General features: G+C 49.7%; 1 protein-coding gene and 1 pseudogene across 1 annotated transcript in view; both read right to left on the minus strand.

The window, feature by feature from the left end:
• cntnap2a (contactin associated protein 2a) overlaps window positions 1-23,777 on the minus strand; it is a 2,445,269-nt gene that overhangs the window by 1,593,471 nt on the left and 828,021 nt on the right. The window lies entirely within an intron of this gene.
• Window positions 11,873-11,956, minus strand: LOC119966690 (annotated as a pseudogene).

Genomic DNA, 23,777 nt, shown 5'->3' on the forward strand with positions numbered 1-23,777 from the left:
GGTTATCATCTACACATCCCTAGATACTCTTTCCACATATGACTTCAGTTGCATTCTTTAAAATTCCGTCTCCTCTTCATCTCTCTGCTTGCCACAATCTTATCAAGCTTTTATGGAACTATTTCTCTAAACCCTTATGACTCACCTGATGAAGGAGCTACGCTCCGAAAGCTAGCGATTCCAAAAAAACCTGTTGGACTTCAACCTCGTGTTGTAAGACTTTTAACTGTCTCTAAACCCGACGATGTCTTTATCTCCAGCCCGACAGATTGTGGTTGAGTGCAACTCTGCTGCTGCTTATGACGCCTCAGTCATTTGGGTTATTGACACAACGCTACCCCAATAGTTTTCGAATTTAGCTCAGCATGACAATTTTAAACACGCCACGATAATCAACTACTGTACAGAATGATCAAATTAATGCATTAACGTAAAAGTTAACAATGCTACGGCATTTGGTAGAAGTCTCTCATATGAAATCACAATCATTCCCACCCTCCTTTCCAAGGTTCACAATTTTATCCTTGAATGTTGCTGGTAAGTTCTAGTTTTAAAGTTTCATTTTAAATTTTCTGGCTTGAAAATCAGAGAAAAACATCGAGAGAAGGGGTAGAATTCTCTGTTAGGGAGTGGGATTCTCTGACCCCCGGGCTGGGTCGGAGAATCACCGCAATCGGCGCGAATCACGCCACGCTGTCCCACGATTCTCCGCAGAGTGGAGAATCAGCGCCATTGGTGCTGGCGCGGTCGGCGCAGCGCCGGCCGGGTCCGCACTACACCGCCCCCTCCCCCCCCCCCTGCGATTCTCTGCCCGGGATGGGCCAAGAGGCCGTACCGAAAAACCCGAGTCCCGTCGGCACCGTTCTACCTGGTCTTACCCGGCGGGACCTCGGAGTGGAAGGGTCAGGGAGCAGCCTGTGGGGCGGGAGGGGGGGGTCCGACCCCGGGGGGGCCTCCGGTGCAGGGGGCCTCTCAGGCTGGGAGCATCCTTTGTTCCGTGCCGGCCCCTGTAGCCCTACGCCAGGTTGCGTCAGGGCCAGCGCGAAGAAGGGAGACACCACGCATGTGCGGAAAATCGCACTGGTCCCACCGCGCATGCGTGGCGGTATTTACGACGTTATCAACATTTATCCTCAGGATCAGAGAATCCTGCCCTTTGTTCTACTGTGGGAGATGAATTGCACTTGATTTGCACTCACGCTGGGAACGTAAATCGGAGGCAATTCCCTATCCTTAGGCATGGGGAATTCCGTTACTGGGCCGTCATTTTTAATTCTTGGATTATGATTTTGTGGCTATCACAGAACTGTAGTTAAAGCAAAGGCAGGGTTGGCAGCTGAACGCTGGAGGATATAGATGCTTCAGGAGAGATAGAGGGGATGTAAAAGGGGTGGGGGAGTAGCATTGTTGGTTGAGGAGAATATTATAGTCGTACTGCGGGAGGACATCTCAGAGGGCTCATACAATGAGGCAATCTGGATAGAGCTCAGGAATAGGAAGGGGGCAATCACAATGTTGGGGTTCATTACAGGCCCCCCAACTGCAAGTGAGAGATAGAGGAGCGGATAGGTAGAGAGGTTTTGGATAGGTGCAAAAGTAACAGGGTTGTTATAGTATGGGATTTAAATTTCCCCTACATTGACTGGGAGTCACTTAGTGTGAGGAGCTTGGGTGGGGCAGAGTTTGTAAGGTGTATCCAGGAAGGCTTCCTGATGCAATATGTAGATAGTCCAATGAGGGAAGGGACGGTATTGGACCTGGTATTGGGTAATGAGCCTGGACAGGTGGTTGAGGTTTCCGTAGGGGAACATTTTGGGAGTAGTGAAAACAATTCCAAAAGGTTTTAGGGTACTTTGGATGAGGGTAACCCTCGCGTTAAGATGCTAAACTGGGGAAAGGCAAATTACGATAACATTAGACAGGAATTGAAGAATTTGGATTGGATGCGGCTGTTGGATGGTAAATCAACATTGGACATGTGGGAGTCTTTCAAGTGACACTTGATTAGGATTCAGGCAACTCACATGTCTGAGAGAACAAAGGATAAGTATGGAAGTTTAGGGAGCCTTGGATAACAAGGGATATTGTGAACCTCGCCAAAAAGAAAAAGGAGGCTTTTGTGCAGTCCAGAAGGGTGGGGACTCTCCTCCTATACCTCGAGGAGTATAAACAAAGGAAGAAGTTGCTTAAGCGGAAAATTAGGAAGGGTCATGAAAAGTCCTTGGCAAGTAGGATTAAGGTGAATCCCAAAGCTTTTTATTCATATGTAAAAAGCCAGAGGGTGGCCAGGGAAAGGATTGGACCTCTTAAGGGCAGTGGGGGGAATCTATGGACGGGATTCTTCCGTACCTGGCGGGGCAGGGTGTCCCAGCAGGAATCCTCTGCACACTCAGGGGCTAGGGCGGCGCCGGAGTGGTTTGCGCCCCGCTGGCCGGTGTGGAAGGCCTTTGGCGCCACGCAGCCGGGGCCAAAGGGACTCTGCCAGCCGCCGCGGGTCCGCGCATGCGCGGGACCATCAGCGGCTGCTGACGTCATCCCCGCGCATGAGCGGGGGGGGGGGAGTTCACCTACATGGCCATCGCGGAGGCTGACACGGCCGGCGCTAGGAAAAGAGTGCCCCTACGGCACAGGCCCGCCCGCGGATCGGTCGGCCCCGATCGCAGGCCAGGCCACCGTGGGGGCACCCCCGGGGCCAGATAGCCCCGTAACCCCCCCAGGACCCCGGAGCCCACCCGCACCGCCAGGTCCCACCGTTAAGGGACCCAGTCTAATTTACGCGGCGGGACCTGCATATTACGAGCGGGACTTCGGCCCATCACGGGCCGGAAAATCACTGGGGGGGGGGGGGCTGCTGCGACGGCCGCCAATCGGCCACCTCTGCCAATTCTCTGACGCCAGAGAATTCGGCGGCCGGCAGGGGCTGGATTCACGCCGCCCCCCGGCGATTCTCCGACCCGGCCAGGGGGTCGGAGAATCCCGCCCTAGATGTACTTTGCATCAGTGTTCACCAAAGAAAGGGACTTTGGGGAAGAAGTTCTTGAGTAGGGCGTGTGGAAAGTCTTGATAATGTTAACATCAAAAAGGAGGAGGTATTGGGTCTTTTAAAAGATATTAGGGAAGCAAGGGAGCAAATTGCTGGGGCCTTGACTGACATATTTATATCCTCATTGGCTACAGGTGATATCCTGACGACTGGAGAATAACGAATGTTGTACCGCTGTTTATGAAAGGTAGCAGGAACAATCCTGGAAACCAATCCTGTTCCTGTGCTGTCTTGTTCTTTGTTCTTCATTCTTGGGTGGCCCGACAGCGAGGACTGTGCCACCCCCTCCTCCAGGATTATCTGGATGCAACCCCCCCCCCCAAACAGAGATCGCTAATTAAACAGATGCCCCCAGAAACCCTAAAATTAAAGAGACTCCCCCCCCCCCCCCCCCCCCCCTCCCCGAGACCCTCTCATTAAAGGTAATCCCACCAGAGACCCTCCAGAAGTGAAACTCCTGTCTGGAAGCCCCCCTAGAAGAGAGACTCGAGATTCCTTGTTACCCCCTTGGTCCAATGCGAGCTCCACCACGTCAGGCGCACAGTTGTCAAAACCTGCACCTATTCTCATCCTGGAAGATCAGAGAATCATAAGGGCCTGGAAAATATGGGGCGGGATTCTCTCGAATCCCCCGATGGCCCAATGCCGTCGTAGAAAAATGGCGCGAACCACTCCGGCGTCGGGCCAACCGGAAGCTGCGGAATCCTCCGCAGCATGAGTTAGCGCATGCGCAGAACCGCCGACGTGGTTCCACGCATGCGTAGAGCGACTGGCGTATTCTTGTGCATGTGCAGGGGGGTGTCTTCTCTGCGCCGGCCCTGGCAGAGCCCTAGAGAGCATGGCCCGCCCGCAGATCGGTGGGCGCCCACATTGCGGGCCAGGCCACTGTGGCACACCCCCACTCCCCCCCGGGGCCAGATCCCCACACCCCACCGAGGACCGCACCAGCTGGCCTGCCATGTCCATTTCACGCCGGCGGGACTGGCCAGAAACCGAAGGCCGTACGGCCCATTGGGGCCCGGAGAATTGCCGGGGGGGGGGGGGCACAGGCGCTGCGTGATCCCCGCCTCCGCCAGAAAACCGGTGCCGGAGAATACAGCAGCCGGTATCGGAGCGGCGGAGCGGGATTCACGCCGCTCCCCCCCGGGGATTCTCCGACCCAGCGGGGCGGGGTCGGAGACTCCTGCCCATGGTGTCTGGGCTGTTAATAGGATGCAAATGGCTCTTAATGACCCACTTGCATCCTCACGTTGGGGTGGGACGCGACCCTCGATCCCGATGCCTGCAGGCGGCCAGAGCAACAGAAAGGCACTGATCCTGTTGTTTCACCAATGCTGGATTCTCCGCCCGGTCGTGAATCGCCCTGCCGGTGTCACGAAGGGGAGAATCCAATCGAGGGTCTTTCCTGTGCGAGTAACAACAGAATTATTCTTAATTGATCTGAAGGTATTTGCAGTCAGAAAGAAAATCAAAACAAGTTGTGGTTGAGACATTTAGCACTTAGCAAGTCTCTGTTCAGAAATAGAATAATAATTTACAAAAATGCAGGAGAGAATATTGAAGATAAAAGAAATTGGAGAGAAAAAGAAAGAAAGAATAGAGAGAGACAGGAGAACATAAGAACATAAGAACTAGGAGCAGGAGTAGGCAATTCAGCCCCTCGAGCCCGCTCTGTCATTCAATACGATCATGGCTGATCTCTTCTCGGCCTCAACTCCACTTTCTTTTTTCCAATTAAGTTTAGCGTGGCCAATCCACCTACCCTACACATCTTTTGGGTTGCGGGGGCGAAACCCACGCAAACATAGAGAGAATGTGCAAACTCAACACGGACAGTGACCCAGAGCCGGGATCGAACCTGGGACCTCGGCGCTGTGAGGCAGCAATGCTAACCACTGCACCACCATGCTGCCCCATAAGGAGGACCTTTAATATGTAAGCACTGCAATATGCCGCTCCACTTTCCTGCCCATTCTCCAAAACCCTTTAACCCATTGCTAATTAAAAATCTATCTTCTCTCCTCCTTAAATTTACTCAGTGTTCTGGCATCCACTGCACACTGGGATAGTGAATTCATCAGATCCATGACCCTTTGAGAGAAGTAATTTCTCCTTATCTCTGCTTTAAATCTGCTCACCCTTCTCTGAAAACAATGACATCTGGTTCTACATTGCCCCACAAGAGGAAGCATCCGCTCTCGCTCTGCTTTGTCAATGCCGTTTATCATCTTTATATCTCAATTAGATCTCCTCTCATTCTTCTAAACTTGAGATATAGGCCTAAAGTGCTCAATCTCTCTTCATAATATAAACCCGTCATCTCTGGAATCAACCTTGTGAACCTCCTCTGAACTGCCTCTAAGGCAACTACATTCCTGCTCAAATAAGGGAACCAAACCTGGACACAGCACTCCAGGTGTGGTCTCACCAATGCCTTGTACAGTTGCAGTAACACTTCCCGACATTTAAACTCGATTCCTTCAGCTACAAAGGTCAAAATTCCATTTGCCTTCCTTATTACCTGCTGTACCTGCATACTAGTTTTCTCAGATTGATGCACTCGGACACCTAGATCTCTCTGCTATGAAGCACTCTGAAGTTTCTTTTCATTTAGATAATAAGTTGCCTTTCCATTTTACCAACCAAAATGGATTACCTCATACATCCATATTAAACACCAGCAGACAAATTTTGCCCCACTCACCTAACCTATCGATATCCATTTGTAAATGTCTTAGTTCCTCATTGCAACTAAGGGCAGCAAGGCAGCACAGTGGTTAACACCATTGCTTCACCGCACCAGGGTCCCAGGTTAGATTCCCGGCTTGGGTCACTGTCTGTGCAGAGTCTGCACATTTTTCCTGCGTCTGTGTGGGTTTCCTCCAGGTGCTCCGGTTTCCTCCCACAAGTCCCAAATGACATGCTGTTAGGTGAATTGGATATTCTGAATTCTCCCTCTGTGTACCTGAACAGGCGCCGGAATGTGGCGACTCGGGTTTTCTCACAGTAAATTCACTGCAGTGTTAATGTAAGCCTACTTGTGACAATAAAGGTTATTATTATATTATAGCCCATCTATTTTAGTGTCATTTGCAAATTTGGCTACAGTACCTGCTATCTCTGCATCAAAGTCGTTAATATAGATTGTAACTAACTGGGGGTCCGTGGGCTGAACCCTGTGGCATTCCACGAGTTGCATCTTGCCAACCAGAAAAAGATCCATTTATCCCGAACATTTATCCCGACCCCCTGCCTTCTGTCGGACAGCCAGTCTTCTATCCAAATGAATAAATTACCCCTAATCCTTTGTGACCTTACATTGTGTATTGACCTTTTGTGCGGCACCTTATCCAGTTCTTTCTGGAAGTCCAGATATACTACATTTACAGGATTTCATAGATTTCATAGAATTTATAGTAAAGAAGGAGGCCATTTGGCCCATCGAGTCTGCAGTGGTTCTTGGAAAGAGCACCCTACACAAGCCCACACCTACACCCTATCCCCACACCCAGTAACCCCACCCAACTCTAAGGGCAATTTTGGACACTGAGGGCAATTTAGTATGGCCAATCCACCTAACCTGCAAATGTTTGGACTGTGGGAGGAAACTGGAGCACCCGGAGGAAACCCACGCACACACGGGAAGAATGTGCAGACTCTGCACAGACAGTGACCCAAGCCGGGAATCCAACCTGGGACCTCGGACCCTGGTTGTTACATCTTCAAAGAATTCTGGTAAATTAGTCAATAAATTCATAAAACCATACTGATTCTGATGGATTGCATTTTGACTTTCAAAATGTCCCGTTATTACTTCCTTAATAATAGATTCCAACAATTTCCTAACAGATGTTAAACTAATTGGTCTATCGTTTTCTACTTTCTGCCTCCCTCCCTTTTTGAATAAGGCCGTTACATTCGCATTTATCCAATCCGCTGGAACCTTTCCCGCACCCAGGAAATTTTGGAATATTATAACTAATGGATCCACTATTTCCACTGCCACTTCCTTTAAGACCCTTGGATGTAAGCCATCAAGCTGTGAGGACTTGTTTGCCCTCAATCCCAATAGCTTGTATAGTACTTGTTCCCTGTTGATGATGATTGTTCTAAGTTCCTCCCTTTCTATTACCTTTGCATTACTTGTTACTATTGAGATGGTACGCGTGTCCTTCACCATGAAAACTGAGGCAAAATATTGATTTAGCATCTCCACCATTTCTGTGTTCCCCTCTATTAACTGTCCGGTCTCACCCTCCAAGGGACCAACCTTCACTTTAACTACTCTTCTCACTTTTATATACTAATAGAAGCTTTTGCTACCCTTTTAAAAAAATATTCTGCGCTAGTTTTCTTTCATAATTTACCACTGCTTTTTAAATTATTTTTTGGTAACACTTTGTTGACCTTTAAAAGTATCCCAATCTTTCAGCGTGCCACTGGCCTTTGCAATATGATATACCTTAGTTTTTTTCTTTCTTGCTTAGCCATGGATGTTATTCCCCCTTACAATCTTTCTTCTCTCTGGAATATATTTTAGTTGGGAGGAATTGAATATCTCCTTCAACAACTGCCACTGCTCATCAACTGAACTACTTTTTAGTCTTTCTGCCAGTCCACTCGGGCCAAACCTGTCCTCATGGCTATATAATTACCTTTGTTTAACCCCAGAATGCTAGTGTGAGACTCCAGTTTGCCCTCAAATTGAATTTGAAATTCTACAATGCTATGATCACTCTTCCCTGGAGGATCCTTAACTATGTGGTCATTAATTAATCCCTCCTCATTACACAATACCAAAACCAAAATAGCCTGCTCGCTGGTTGATTCCACAACATATTGCTCCAAGAAACAATCCCTAATACCTTCAATGAACCCTTCCTCGCGGTTACACTTACCACATTCTTTGATCGAGTCTCTATGCATATTAAAATCATCCATTCTTATTGTTGCTTCATTCTTACAAGCCTCCAATATTTTCTCATTTATACTGTGCCCCATTGCAGAACTACTGTTTGGGGACCAATAGATTACTCCCACCAGGGACGTATTTTCTTTGCTATTTCTTATTTCTACCCAGAGTGAATCCACTTCTTGATCTCCAGTGCTTATATCTTTTCTCACTACAGCACTGATCCCCTCCTTTTCTATTAAAGGTATCACCTCCTTTTCCTTTCTCTCTATCCTTCTGAAATACGGAGTACCTTTGGATATTCAACTCCCAGATTTTATCTCCTTGTAATCATGTCATAGTGATCACCACCAAATCATACCTCCTTGTCTCTATTTGCACTGATAACTCATTAATTTTGTTCCGAATGTTTTGTGCATTCTGACACAAAGCCTTTAAGTTTGCTTTATTATCAAATTTCCCTACTCCTGTCCAAATCCTTGGTGCAATATGATGTTCACACGTTCTGACCTTTCCTTTTATTTTCTGGTAACAATCCACCCCATCACTAATTTGCACTCCTACCTTGTTCTTTAACTTTGATTTTCCAATTTTCTATGCAATTAAACCTTCCCCCCACAATTTAGTTTAACCCTAGTTATGTGATTTGCCAGGACTCTGGTCCCAACATGATTCAGGTGAAGACTGCCCCATTGAAACAGCTCATTCCTTCCACAGTACTGGTGCAAATGTTCCATGAATTCAAACCCACAACAGTCACACTAACCTTTGAGCCAAGCATTTACCTCTTGAATCCCCAGTTCCCACTCTCATCCACATAGGGAGCAAGAATCTCAAACTTGTTGGACAAGGACAAAGGCTGATGTTCCCGCAACCCTACCTCTTGAATCCTTCTACCTGCCTCATTCATAGTCACACCCTCCTGTCCCTGACCACGAGCCAAATTCAAGGGAATGGTTTAGCACAGTGGGCTAAACAGCTGCCTTGTAATGCAGAACAATGCCAGCAACGTGGGTTCAATTCCCGTACCGGCCTCCCCGAACAGGCACTGGAATGTGGCAACTAGGGGCTTTTCGCAGTAACTTCATTGAAGCTGACTTGTGACAATAAGCGATTATTATTATTTAGGTAGTTAATCAAAGGAGTGTGACTGCCTCCTGAAACACAGCATCCAAGTAATTATCCCCCTCTCTGATGTGCTACAGCGTCCGAAGCTCAGACTCCAGTTCATAATTCTGAGTCGAAGTATCTTAAGCAACCAACATTGCTTGTGTTCATCAGGAACCACAATGGGGTCCACCAGCTTCCATACCATGCAGGTACATGCCTGGCCCTGCATCTATTTTATTTTATTAGATTTTAGGGAAAGATAAACATAAACAACACACTTGTACCAAGTTGAAAAATGCAATATTGAGTGTTTTCACACAAACAACCAGAAGCCATGGCTCTCTCCAGCACTAATTTGAGAAATGCATGTTTCATATCTGCTGCTCAGACAAATGTGAGTAACTTGGCCCATTGTCAATATGATTTTTTGATTAATAAGGTTTTTTTTAAGTTGAAGTGCTACTACAGTCTCCTATAGCTGGTTTAGGTTTAAAAACTAATTTTATAATGGGCTTTGCACCATTAGTTTTAATGCTATGGTGTTTGTATTTCCTAGCATGGGGACACAGCAATCTCTGAAAACATTTCTTCCTTGAGTTAGCAGAAGGCAATGCAAGTAAATGGAGTCTCCAATAAGTCCCCAGCAGTCAGAATTGAGTGTACTGCATCCATCAAAGCGAAGCTCTGAGATATTCTGTGTCAAACCATTTGCACGGCCTTGGTGTCCTTCCAGTACTGGTCTGCACCTGGTTGGATCGAACATCAGAAAGTAGGGCAGACAATTGTAACACATCTGTGGACCTTACAAGCCTGCAGCTGTGATCCTGGTTATTAGCATTATGCTATTCTGGCTGCTGCTGGGGAGCAGCAATCGGAAAATCCTGAGCTCTGAAGATCATGCTGGGAGCAAAAGCTTTCAGATGGCAGTTTTTTGTGCTCTGAAACACCCCATAGTTTTTCTGTTTTACAGGAGTTCAGGAACAACATACAGGAGGTGACTATGTTTTTATGCCCAATTAACAGTTGGGATTACACAAAAGCAGAAAATACTGGACAATCGCAGCAGGTCTGACAGCATCTGTGGAGAGAGAAGGGAGCCAACGTTTCAAGTCTGGATGACTCTTTGTCGAAGGTGGATGTGAGGGACAACTGTAACACTCAGGGTCCCAGATAGTCCAAGCAGTGCTGATGATAATCGGATTGCCACAGCACTCAAAAACTACCCAGACCAATGCTGCTGTGCATCTCTACCAAGGGCGACCAAACAGCTTCATAGAAATGTGCAAGGCAGCATTTCCTGGAGAACTTTGTCAGAGAAGAGTGGAGTTGGAGGATGGAAGGACATGCCCCTTTTTATAGCACTAGTGTTACAATCTCAGTTGGCATGATCACTGGACCGGAAGAACCCAGAATGGAACCCTGGCTCAAGAGGCCATAAGGTTTGCTTTTTTTTAAGAAAACATGGAAGAACCTAATCACAGGACTTCCAATTAGTTTTCAACAACAAAAAAACATTTATTAAACATGAGGGGCGGAATTCTCTGCAAGGCCCGACGCCGTTGTGAAACCCGGAGAGGTTCACAACAGCGTCGGAAGCCTCTCCCAGCCCCCTATTCTCCCCTCCCCAGGCGGATAGGAGGGCCATACCAGGAAACTCGGCTGGCCCGGCGCGGCAAGAATGACGCTGCGGCTGATGTCATTAGGCAACGCGCATGCGCGGGCTGGACAGCTCAAATCCGCGCATGCGCGGTTGCCGTCTTTCCCCTCAGCCGCCCCGCAAGACGTGGTGGCTTCATCTTGCGGGGCAACGGAGGGGAAAGAGTGCGTCCCCTTGTGATGCCGGCCCAATGATCGGTGGGCACCGATCGCAGGCCCGTCCCCTCCCGAGCACGGATGTGGTGCTCGATCCCTGATCCGCCCCCCACAGGCCCCACACTTACCTGGCCCGCCATGTTCACGACGGCAGTGACCAGGTGTGGTTGCCGCCGTCGTGAACAGGTCGAGAACGGCAGGCCGCTCGGCCCATACGGGCCGGAGAATCGCGGGCCGCCGTGAAGAGCGGCATGTCGCAAAACTGGACACGCATTTTGGGGGGGGTGGTGGGTGGGAGAATAGCAGGAGGTGCAGGAGCGGACCTCCTGCTATTCTCCCACCCATCGTGGTTGCGGAGAATTGCGCCCGAGACGTTTGACTATAATACAATACTCCGCCATTCCACCAACGTATTTTCACAAATGGACACAGACTTTAAAGATATCACAGATTACAAAATATATCTTCTGCTGTAATGTTCTCAGTAAACACAGTCCGTGCATCCCAACAGGCCAACTGTGGTCAGAGACAGCCCAAGAAACCAAGTGGTAGATGTCACCCATTTTAATTTCTGTGGATTTATCCTCAAGTTCCCTCCAGCTGATTATTACACTGTAAGTCAACTGTTATAAGTGGACTCCAGCTTCCACGAGTGTTTTTAAACTCCACTCTCAAAACACATGCTTTAGAGTAGTTTTGCAAACAATGTTTTCCCTCAGCTGTTTTCAGCAAGGATCCACCTCCAGGATTTCCAATTACTTTTCTGTATTCCTTTGTCTTGAATACATAGATACATACATAGATACGGAGAAAATAGGAACAGGAGGAGGCCTTTTGGCTCTACAAGCCTGCTCCGCCATTCATCATGATCATGGCTGATCATCCAATTCAATAGCCTAATCCTGCTTTCTCCCCATAGCCTTTGATCCCATTCGCCCAAGTGCTATATCCATCAGCCTTTGATCCCATTCGCCCAAGTGCTATATCCATCTGCCTCAAAATCATGGTTAGATGCAACAAAGTAGATGGCAATGCATTAACCATTTGTGTGTTATAAGGCCCCTGCCCCGAACCCCTCCCCGTGAGTATGGCGGCACCCTTCCCCCCATCTCCCTCCTTCCCCCCCCTCCCGAGCATGGCTGCAACCTTCCCCCCTCCTCCCTCCCCACCCACCGAGCATGGCGGCACTCTTCCCCACCCCCTCGTCCCGTTCCCCCGAGCATGGCGGCACCCTTCCCTCATCCCCCGAGCATGGTGGCACCCTTCCCCCCACCCCTCCTCCACCGCGCTGAAACATGGAGGCCCCCTGCCCCGAACCCCTCCCCCTGAGCATGGTGGCACCCTTCCCCCTCCTCCCCCCTGATCATGGCAGCACCCTTCCCCCCCCCAAGCATGGCTGCACCCTCCCCCCTCCCACTCCCCGCCCACATGCATGGCTGCACCATTCCCCCCCACCCTCCTCCTCCCCCCCCCCCCGATCATGGCAGCACCCTCCCCCCCCCCCCAAGCATGCTGCGCCCTCCCCCCTCCCACTCCCCGCCCCTGAGCACGGTGCACCATTCTGCCCACCCTCCTCTCGCCTCCTGAGCATGGCTGCACCCTCCCCCCTCCCACTCACCACCCCCGAGCATGGCTGCACCATTCCCCCCCCCTCCCTCACCCCCCCCCCCCCCCGAGCATGGCGGCACCCTATCCCAAACCCCCCGCCAACCCCATCCGTGGATGCCACAACATACTGCTGCCGAAAACGCCAGCCAGTCAATTCACCCCACCCCCGCAGATTTTGTGGGAGAAAGTCAGAGCACCCAGAAGAAACCCACACAGACACTGGGAGAACGTGCCGACTTTTCACAGACAGTGACCCAAGCTGGCAATAAAACCTGGGACTCTGGAGCTGTGAAGCAATAATGCTACCCACTGTCATGAGGGTCTCACCATGTCTGTTTCGGTCACACTAAGTCAGGTCATGTCAGGAGTGGTCAGATTGTGTCAGTGCGTGGTCAACTCAGAGGTGTTTGGGTTGCGTAGGGGGCTATTCAGGGTTTCAGGAGGGCAGTTGGGGGAGTCTAGGTTTAAGTCTACCTCACATTTTCTGGGCTACAATCAAGCTACATCGGAACTGACGGCAGTGTCCGACTCCAGCTCAGTATCAAGACATTTGTAGAGGGTGCCAGGAAGTCAGGGAATTGCCCATTCAAAGTTACAACTTTCTGGGCAATTCGCACATAGGTCTACACATCAGGACTTCCACAGGGTCTAGACGATGTCATGTATTCATTTCTTCCAATGCGCATCTTCAGTCGTACAGTCAGTCTCTGATGAGACAGAGAGCAGAAATTCTGGCCCCTTTTCCCATTTCATCAGAATCAGAATTTTAAGTCACCACCTATTCCAGGCACAGACTCTCATATTTCTGGTGTGTCCCTGGAAATTAGGGGCAGCACCACGTTGACATGAAAGCTGGGTAAATTTTCCATTATGTTGCCCTCGAAGTGGCAAAGAGGTTAAGCATTTCTAAATTGTCTTTGGATATTGACCATGTCTTTGTCTTTGGATATTATATTGACTGCAATATAATAATTTTTTAAAACCATTCAAGCTGCCCACCATATAATCATTCCAGTTTAATTCTCTAACAACAGGCCGTTGTCGCAAAAATCAGCTTGAGATTTTGAAATGTCACTACCGGCTGAGAAATGGGCAGCACGGTAGCACAGTGGTTAGCACAGTTGATTCACGGCTCTAGGGTGCCAGGTTTGATTCCCGACTTGGGTCACTGTCTGTGCAGAGTCTGCACATTCTCCCCGTGTCTGCGTGGGTTTTCTCCGGATGCTCCGATTTCCTCCCACAAGTCCCGAAAGACGCGCTTGCTCGGTGGATTGGCCGTGCTCAATTGCCCTTAGTGTCCAAAAAGGTCAGGTGGGGTTACTGGGTTATGGAGATAGGTTGGAAATGTGGGTTTAAGTAGGATGCTCTTTCCAAGGGCCAATGCAGACTCAACGGGCCAAATGGCCTCTTTCTGCACTGAAAATTCTATGATTCTATAAGAACCCCATGTGGAAATGTAGGCATGGAGATCTCACTTTCCAAAATCAGCAATGGTATGGAATGATAAAGCCCTACCAGTCCTTTATATCATTGTCGGAATATTGTAAAATTCACTGACCCAAAATCCCAGTAACAGAGCAATACAGATCAGTAAGGACTCTATCTCAATCTAGCTGGATCAATGACAATGATGCTACAATACTTATCAGAAACTCTAGATTTTAAAGAGTGAAATCAGACAAGGCCCTTGAGTCTAATCACCAACCAGGGTCGTCTGCAAAATGTTTACATGGATGGTTCCCTGACGAGAACAACATTGGAATTGGCTACGATCCTCCTGGGTAGGAATTGGCCCATGCTGCAATTGTTTAATGGATGTAAAATGGGCATATTGAGAGCCAATATCTGTGACCAAAAGTTGCCTGAAAAGACATCTAACCTGTGATTGTGTGGACCCATTTTTCAGATGCTCACCAAACATTTTGTCCATTAGCATGCAAATCAGTGGCAAAGGCCTATTTTAGGCTCTGTCAGAGCTCTGCATGAGATTCATCAATGCCAACAAACAGTAAGTTTAAAAAGAATAAAAAGATTACCATGGAGCCAGATGCACTGATCCCTGCACAATATCCCGATTTTTACCGTCACTGGGAATTAATTCTTGTCCACTTCCAAGGAGGCAAACAGTCCAATATTAATTATCTTCAAACAGGCAAATTGCCAGGAACACTGGCAGCTCATCCAATAAATATGAATGACGTCCAATCTTGGGCCAGCTTCAAACCTCCTGGTCTGGGCAGGAGTTATGGCCACATTGAAGCCTTGGTGCCCAAAGTCAATCACTGCTGTATTTCCTTTTTTTAAAAAAATTATTTTTATTGTGATTTTTACAAAATATCAAAAACAGAAAATATCAACAAGAGAACAGTATTAACAACAACAAAAACCAAAAAAAAAACCCAAAACCAAACCCCCCCCAGTAACTACAAAATGAAGAAATGGATTAGCACCCGGCATATTCAACAAACACATGTACACATTTCTCCCCTCCACCGAAACAACCCCCCCGACCCCCTCTCTCCCCCTCCCCCCCAGGTTGCTGCTGCTGTCGGCCTATTTTCCTACCGTTCTGCCAGGAAGTCAAGGAAAGGCTGCCACCGCCTAAAAAACCCCTGCACTGATCCCTTCAGGGCAAATTTCACCCTCCCCAATTTGATGAACCCCGCCATATCATTGATCCAGGACTCCATGCTTGGGGGCCTCGCATCCTTCCACTGAAGCAAAATCCTCCGCCAGGCTACTAGGGACGCAAAGGCCAGAACTCCGGCCTCTTTCGCCTCCTGCACTCCCGGCTCCACTGCTACCCCAAATATCACGAGCCCCCAGCCTGGCTCGACCCTGGATCCTACCACCCTCGACACCGTCCTTGCTACCCCCTTCCAAAATACCCTCAGCGCTGGACATGCCCAGAACATATGGGCATGGTTCTCTCTGGGCTCCCCGAGCACCTAGCACACCTGTCTTCGCCCCCGAAGAACCTGCTCATCCTCGTCCCGGTTATATGAGCCCTATGCAGCACCTTGAACTGTTTGAGGCTACGCCTCGAACAAGAAGAGGAGGAATTCACTCTTCCCAGGGCATCCGCCCACATCCCCTCCTCAATCTCCTCACACAGCTCCTCGTCCCATTTACCCTTCAGCTCCTCCACCAAGGCCTCATCTACCTCCTGCATTACGTAGTACACGTCCCAAATCCTCCCTCCTCCAACCCACACCCCGGAGAGCACCCTGTCCCGTACCCCACGTGGGGGCAACAGAGGGAACCCCTCCACTTGCCGCCTGGCAAACGCCCTAACCTGCATGTACCTAAACATGTTCCCCGGGGGTAGCCCAAACTTCCCCTCTAACTCACCCAGGCTCGCAAACCTCCCATCTACAAACAGGTCCCTCAACCTCCTAATACCTACCCTGTGCCAGCTAAGAAACCCGCCATCAATGCTCCCTGGAACAAACCGGTGGTTCCCCCGTATCGGGGACTCCGTCGAGCCCCCCACCTCCCCCCTATGCCGTCTTCATTGGCCCCAAATTTTGAGGGTAGCCGCTCGCACCGGGCTCGTGGTATACCTCGTTGGAGGGAGCGGCAACGGCGCCGTTACCAGCGCCTCCAGGCTCGTGTCCAGACAGGACGCCATCTCTATCCTCTTCCATGCTGCCCCCTCCCCGTCCATTACCCACTTACGCACCATCGCTGCGTTGGCAGCCCAATAGTACCCACAGAGGTTGGGGACCCCTATCCCTGCCCCGCTCCAGAAAAATCCTTCTCACCCTCGGGGTCCCGCGCGCCCATACAAACCCCGTAATACTCCTGTTAACTCTCCTAAAAAAAGCCTTCGGGATAAGGATGGGGAGGCACTGGAACAGGAACAAAAACCTCGGGAGCACCGTCATCTTGACTGACTGCACCCTGCCCGCCAGCGACAGCGGCAACATGTCCCATCTTTTAAACTACTCCTCCATTTGCTCCAGCGGCAACATGTCCCATCTTTTAAACTACTCCTCCATTTGCTCCACCAGCCTTGTGAGGTTAAGTTTGTGTAGGGCCCCCCAGCTCCTAGCCACCTGGACTCCCATGTACCTAAAGCTCCTCCCTGCCCTTTTCAGTGGGAGCCTACCAATCCTCTCCTCCTGATACCCCGGGTGCACAACGAACAACTCACTCTTACCCAGGTTGAGCTTGTAACCTGAAAAGCCCCCAAATTCCTTGAGAATCTTCATCACCTCTGGCATTCCACCCACTGGGTCCGCCACATATAGCAACAAGTCACTCCCCACCCCGCACCAGACCCCTCCAATTCCCCGACTCCCTCAACGCCATGGCCAGGGGCTCAATTGCCAATGCAAAGAGCAAGGGGGACAGGGGACACCCCTGTCTAGTCCCCTGGTGCAACCGAAAGTACTCCGATCTCCTCCTATTTGTGGCTACGCTCGCCATCGGGGCCTCATATAACAGCCTCACCCAACTGACAAACCCCTCCCCAAACCCAAACCTTTCCAGCAACTCCCACAAGTACCCCCACTCAACCCTATCAAAGGCCTTCTCCGCGTCCAATGCCACCACTATTTCCTCCTCCCCTTCTACCGCCTGCATCATTATAACATTCAGAAGCCTACGTATGTTGGTGTTCAGCTGCCTTCCCTTCACAAACCCCGTCTGGTCCTCATTAATGACCCCCGGCACACAGTCCTCTATCCTTGTGGCCAAGATCTTCGCCAACAGCTTGGCATCCACATTTAACAGCGAGATCGGCCTATATGATCCACACTGCAGGGGGTCCTTGTCCCGCTTAAGGATCAAGGAAATCAGCGCCCGTGACATAGCCGGGGGCAAAGCCCCCCCCCCCCCCCCCCGCCTCGTTAAAGGTCCTAACCAACAAGGGGCCCAGCAGGTCTGCGTAAATTTGATAAAATTCGACCGGAAACCCATCTGGCCCCGGCGCCTTCCCCGACTGCATGCTGCCTATCCCAGTGACCAGCTCCTCCAGCTCAATTGACGCCCCCAGCCCCTCCGCCTGCCCCTCCTCCACCTTCGGAAATCTCAGCCTGTCCAAAAAGCGCCCCATTCCCCCCCCTCTCCACCGCGGGTTCAGACCGGTACAATTCCCCATAAAAGTCCCTAAAGACCCCATTAACGTCTACCCCCCTCCGCACCACATTCCCTCCACACCACATTCCCTCCCCTATCCTTCACTCCACCAATCTCCCTGGCCGCGTCCCGCTTACAAAGCTGATGCGCCAGCAGCCCAAACCGTCCCCACTCGGACCTCCCCATTATCATTGGCCTCTAGGTACCTCTTGATACACCCCCGAACCCGCCCGCCCACCTCCTCATCCGCCAGCAGCCCCACCTCCAAGCACCAGAGTGGGCGCTGGTCCCTCTCCTCCCCCAGCTCGAGGTCCACCCAGTGCGGGGCATGATCCAAAATGACTATGGCCGAATATTCGGCATCCTCCACCCTCTAAATCAGCCCCCTGCTCAGAACAAAAAAATCGGGAATAGGCTTTATGCACGTGGGAGAAAAATGAATACTCCCTGGCCCTCGGCCTCGCGAAACTCCAAGGATCCACCCCTCCCATCTGGTCCATAAACCCCCTCAATACCTTAGCCGCCGCGGGGCTCCTGTCCGTCCTAGACATGGATCGATCCAATGGGGGATCCAGCACTGTATTAAAGTCCCCCCCAATATCAGACCCCCCCGTCTCCAGATCCGGAATGCGGCCCAATATGCGCCGCATAAAACCCGCATTGTCCCAGTTCGGGGCTTAGACATTCACCAGCACCACCCGCTCCTCCTGCAGCTTGCCGCTCACCATCACATACCTCCCGCCACTGTCAGCCACCACCTTTCACGCCTCAAACGACACCCTTTCTCCCACCATGATCGCCACCCCCCGATTCTCTGCATCCAGCCCTGAATGAAACTCTTGGCCTACCCAGCCCTTCCTCAGTCTAACCTGGTCCGCCACCTTCAGGTGTGTCTCCTGGAGCATGGTCACGTCCGCCTTCAGCCCCTTCAGGTGCGCAAACACGCGGGCCCGTTTGACCGGCCCATTCAGCCCCCTCACATTCCAAGTTATCAGCCGGATCAGAGGGTTCCCTGCCTCCCTCCCCTGCCGACTAGCCATAACCCATCCCCTGCCCGCCCCAGGCCAGCGCCCCTCGCTCGGCCCGTTCCCCACGGTGGCAAACCCCCACCCCAGACCCCCTGCATACTCTAGCTCCTTCCTGGCCATTTCAGCAGCAACCCGGTATCCCCCCCCCCCAGGCTAGGACCCCTCCCAGTCGCGTTATTCTCTCCATAGCACTCCCGTGAGCCAGCTAACTTCTGGTGACCCCGGTGACTCCCGCCACATCTCCGACCCCTCCCTACGTGGGGCTACTTCTCCTCCCCCATGCCCATCAGCAGATCCTCCTTTTCCCCCTCCCGGCTCTCGCGCGGGGAAAAAAAAGCCCACGCTTCTCAGCTCCGACCCCACCCCCATCAACCCTCAGCACGGGAAAGAAAAGAAAAACCCGCGCTTTCACCCTTCCCAACCCCGCCTCCTCTAGGGTAGCTCCTATTGTCGGACCCCACCACCAGCTCCCCACACTCCAAGTCTACCCCCCGACGTCAGGGGCCTCACGGTAGCATGGTGGTTAGCATCAATGCTTCACAGCTCCAGTGGTCCCAGGTTCGATTCCCGGCTGGGTCACTGTCTGTGTGGAGTCTGCACGTCCTCCCCGTGTGTGCGTGGGTTTCCTCCGGGTGCTCCGGTTTCCTCCCACAGTCCAAAGATGTGCGGGTTAGGTGGATTGGCCATGCTAAATTGCCCGTAGTGTAAGGTTAATGGGGGGATTGTTGGGTTACGGGTATACGGGTTACGTGGGTTTAAGTAGGGTGATCATTGCTCGGCACAACATCGAGGGCCGAAGGGCCTGTTCTGTGCTGTACTGTTCTATGTTCTATGACTCGAGCCCATCCACCGAACCTACGCAAAAAGAGAGCGCCCCACCCGCCCTAGAAACAACACACAACCAGCATAAAACAGAGAACCCCCCCCCACCAAAAATTAACACAGTTACATACAAACCCCCGCCCCTCAGTTAGAGTCCAACTTCTCGGTCTGCACAAAAGCCCACGCCTCCTCCGGGGAATCAAAGTAAAAGTGACGGTCCTTGTAGGTGACCCACAAACGCGCCAAACTTCACACTCTTTCTGTGGAGCACTACCTTCGTCCGGTTGTACCCGGCCCTCCGCTTAGCCACCTCCGCACTCCAGTCCTGGTAGATCCGCACCACCGTGTTCTCCCACTTGCTACTCCGCTCCTTCTTGGCCCACCTAAGCACGCACTCTCGGTCATCGAACCGGTGGAACCGCACCAGCAACCAGCACCGCCCATGGCGGCTCATTCTGCTTGGGCCTCCTGGCCAGTATTCTGTGGGCTCCCTTCAGCTCCAGGGGCCCCTGGAAGGACCCAGCTCCCATCAGCGAGTTCAGCAAGACGACCACATAGGCCCCCAGGTCTGACCCCTCCAGCCCCTCCGTGAGGCCCTGGATCTGCAAATCTTTACGCCTCGACCGGTTCTCCATCTCCTCGAACCACTCCTGCCACTTCTTATGGAGTGCCTCATGCATCTCCACCTTTACCGCGAGGGCCGAGGCCTCATCCTCTCTTTCGGAGGCTTGCTGTCGGAGCTCCCAAATTGCCATCCCCTGGGCTGTCTGCATCTCCAGCAGCTTGTCAGTAGTAGCCTTCAACGATTCTAGCAGCTCCACTTTGAGCTCCCGAAAGCAGTGCTGGAGAGTCTCCTGCTGCTCCTGCGCCCACTGCCTCCATTCCTCGAGGCCTCCGCCGGCCGCCATCTTGTTTTTCTTCCCCCGCTTTTTCCTAGGCGCTGCCACCGCTATTTTGCTCGCCCCACTCCTGGTCCAGACCATAGAACACTGGGGATCTGCTGCTGACACCTTCCCACGTTGGGAACCGTCGATCAAATACTGCTGGGGGCTTGAAAAAGAGCCCAAAAGTCCGTTCCTGGCGGGAGCTGCCGAACGTGCGGCTTAGCTCCGCATACCGCAACCGGAAGTCTCACTGCTGTATTTCCAACTGCTACTTTATAGATTCACATGAAGAACAAACATGGGCAAGGCACCAGAGGGGTTTCAAATTGTAACCTAATAAATAATTACTGCCTTCAGGAGAGAAGAGGCCAGAGGTAAGGGAAAGAAAAAAGTACTGCATTACTTTCTATGTACAACCAAGTATTGGACTTCCTACATGGAGAAGAGTTTTTGAAAAATCCCAGTTAAGAAATTGTTTTGCAGAAAGTAATAACTGTGATCATGTTTCTATGTCGTAAATGGTGAAGCAGTTCTTGGATAATTTATCAGGGAAATTGATTAACTATGTCAATAAAGTACATATTAATCACTTTTTTAATTAAAATGCAGATTTTTTTTAATTTTGCAAAGAGTGCAACTTTATTTGTGTTACTTTGATTAATGTGCTCAAATAAATAACCGAGGCATTTTCATCTCCTACATCTCTATTCAGAATCTAATCAGTTTCCTCAGATAATGGAAGATTGGAGTTGATTGAAACTGTTCTGATCTCATTGATCTTGCGTGACGTATCAAGAGTATGAAACGATATTGGCCTCAAATTTCCTGGAGCTTTTCAATGCAATTACCATGAAAGAGCAACACTGTGGGCCTTTTCCCCCAGGAAATTTGCGTGTAACCGATTTGCTCCAATTTTATGACAAAACCTTGGTGAGCATAATTTTCTTTAATATTTTGTGTCACTTCTCAGATAGCAGTGCTATTCATTTATATGGTTCTGTACACTGTGCCATTTGAGTTTTCTACATTAAGGCCTGTAATGTACTGATGCAGATTTACACTTGAAGATTCTTGTATCGCACAGTCCCAAAGTCAACTCTGCTATTAGTGCAACTGAGTGTTTCTGCATTTTTATATTAATTTTCTATCTTTACAAAAATATCTCTTTATTGATCGCCTCATTATAGGAAGGATGTGCATGCTTTGGAAAGGGCACAGAGGAGATTGGCCAGAATGCTGCCTGGACTGGAGGGCATGTCTTATGAAGAAAGGTTGAGGAAGCGAGGGCTTTTCTCACTGGAGCGAAGAAGAAAGAGAGGTGACTTGATAGAGGTGTACAAGGTGATAAGAGGCATGAATAGAGTCGATAGCCTGAGACTTTTCCCCAGGGCGGAAATGGCTGTCATGAGCGGACATAATGTTAAGGTGATTGCAGGAAGATATTGGGGAGATGTCAGAGGTCAGATGTCAGAGGTCGGTACTTTACACAGAGAGTGGTGGGTGTGTGGAATGCACTGCCAGCGGAGGTGGTGGAATCAGAGTCATAAGGGACATTTAAGCGACACTTGAACAGGCAGATGGCCAGCAGTAAATTGAACGGGTGTAGGTTAGGTTGATCTTAGATTAGGTTAAATGGTCAGCACAACATCATGGGCTGAAGAGCCTGTACTGTGATGTTCTGTTCTATGTTCTATTGAGACCTGCTCTATACATGGCCAAAATGAAAATTAAATTTTTAAGACCTTGCTTCCCAGTATATGTTCAGAAGGGCCAAGTGGCTGAAATGGCAGCAAGATCAATGTTGATATGGTGTCATATCTTCATAAATACAATCTAAGAAATTCTGGGTCATTATCTCTTGAATCGTGCAACATGAAAGGTTCATACAAAATAAAGATTACCATTGTACACATAATTACATAGAGCTACAATACATAAACAGACCTTTTGCACCAACTAGCTTCTGGGTCACATGATCCTCCGTCTACTCTTCTTCTAACCCTATTTGCCTATATTTCTATTCCTTCTGTCTCAAGTGCTCATTTAGATTCCCCTTTATGACTTCTGTGTTTTTCATCTCGATCACTCCTTCTAGTTGCGAGTTCCACTTAAAAACTTAAAATGTAATAAATTAATAGAGAACATATCTGATAACACAAGAGCACAAGAAACAGGAGCGGGGTAAACCACACTGACTATATAGCCTGCCAAGCCACTCAATATGAACATGGCTGATCTTGGGCCTCAACTCAACTTTCCTGCCCACTTATCATATTCTTTGATTCCTTGAGAAACCAAAAAATTGGCTATCGCAGCTATAAATGTAGCAACAATAGATCACCCACAACCTTCCTGGATAGAGAATTCCAAAGATTCACAACCCTTTCTCCTCATGTCAATCCTAAATGATCTGACCCTTATCCTGAGGCTATGTTCCTGTTTTAGATTCCCTGATTAATCTCCCAGCGTCCACCCTATCAAGCCACTTCAGAATTTTATAGTTTCAATATGATCACCTCTCATTCTTTTAAACTCCAAAGAATATAGGCCCCATTTACTCATGTTCTCATCATAGGACAATGACTTATCCCAGAGACCAATCAAATGAACCTTCACTGTGCCACCTCCAGGACAAGTTTATCCTTTCTTAAATATAGAGATCACAACCGCAGTGTTGCGGATGTGGTTTCACGAAAACCCTGTGCAATCGTACCAAAACTTATTTATTCCTGCCCTCCAAGCCCTTGCAGTAAATACCAATGTGACATTTCCCTCCCTAATTGCTTGCTGTACTTGTACATCGGCGTTCTTTGTACCAATACTTAAAAGTTTCTTACACTTTTTGTTCTTTGTATTTCAATGTATTTTGTTCTTCCATTCTTCTGACACAAGTGAATAATTTCACACTTCATCTCCATCTCTTATTTTGTTGCCCACTCACTTAACCTGTCCAAATCTCTTTCTGTATCCTTTCTGCAGCCTTTCTGTATCCTCCCAACATCACCTTTCCAGCTAGCTTTGTATCATCAGTAAATTTAAAGCATTGCATTTTAATTGCAAAATTAAACAGAATGGGAACCTAATTTCAATACGTTAGCATCTTATTATGAGCCCTGCTCACTGGAATCACCCCCCCAAGCTGGATCATGAGCTCACATCGACGTGATTACCTACCATCTGCCGTGCGTCCGCAGATCTAGCTCTGGGTCTCTGAATTACTAGTCCAGTGACAATACCACTGTGCCATTGCCTCCCATGGCAGCCTCCCATGCCAGAGGGCACCACTGAGGAATGATCCAAAGAATTTCAGGGTTATATTCTTTCCCTGCACACGAGTAAAACTGTGCATAATTTTGAGCAACTTATGTTTTTAAAATAAATTTAGAGTACCCAATTATTTTTTTCCAATTAAGGGGCAATCCAGCTAAGCTGCACATCTTTTGGCTTGTAGGGGATGAAACCGATGCAGACACGGG

This window comes from Scyliorhinus canicula, chromosome 5 (assembly GCF_902713615.1).
Source record: "Scyliorhinus canicula chromosome 5, sScyCan1.1, whole genome shotgun sequence".
Taxonomy (NCBI): Eukaryota; Metazoa; Chordata; class Chondrichthyes; order Carcharhiniformes; family Scyliorhinidae; genus Scyliorhinus; species Scyliorhinus canicula.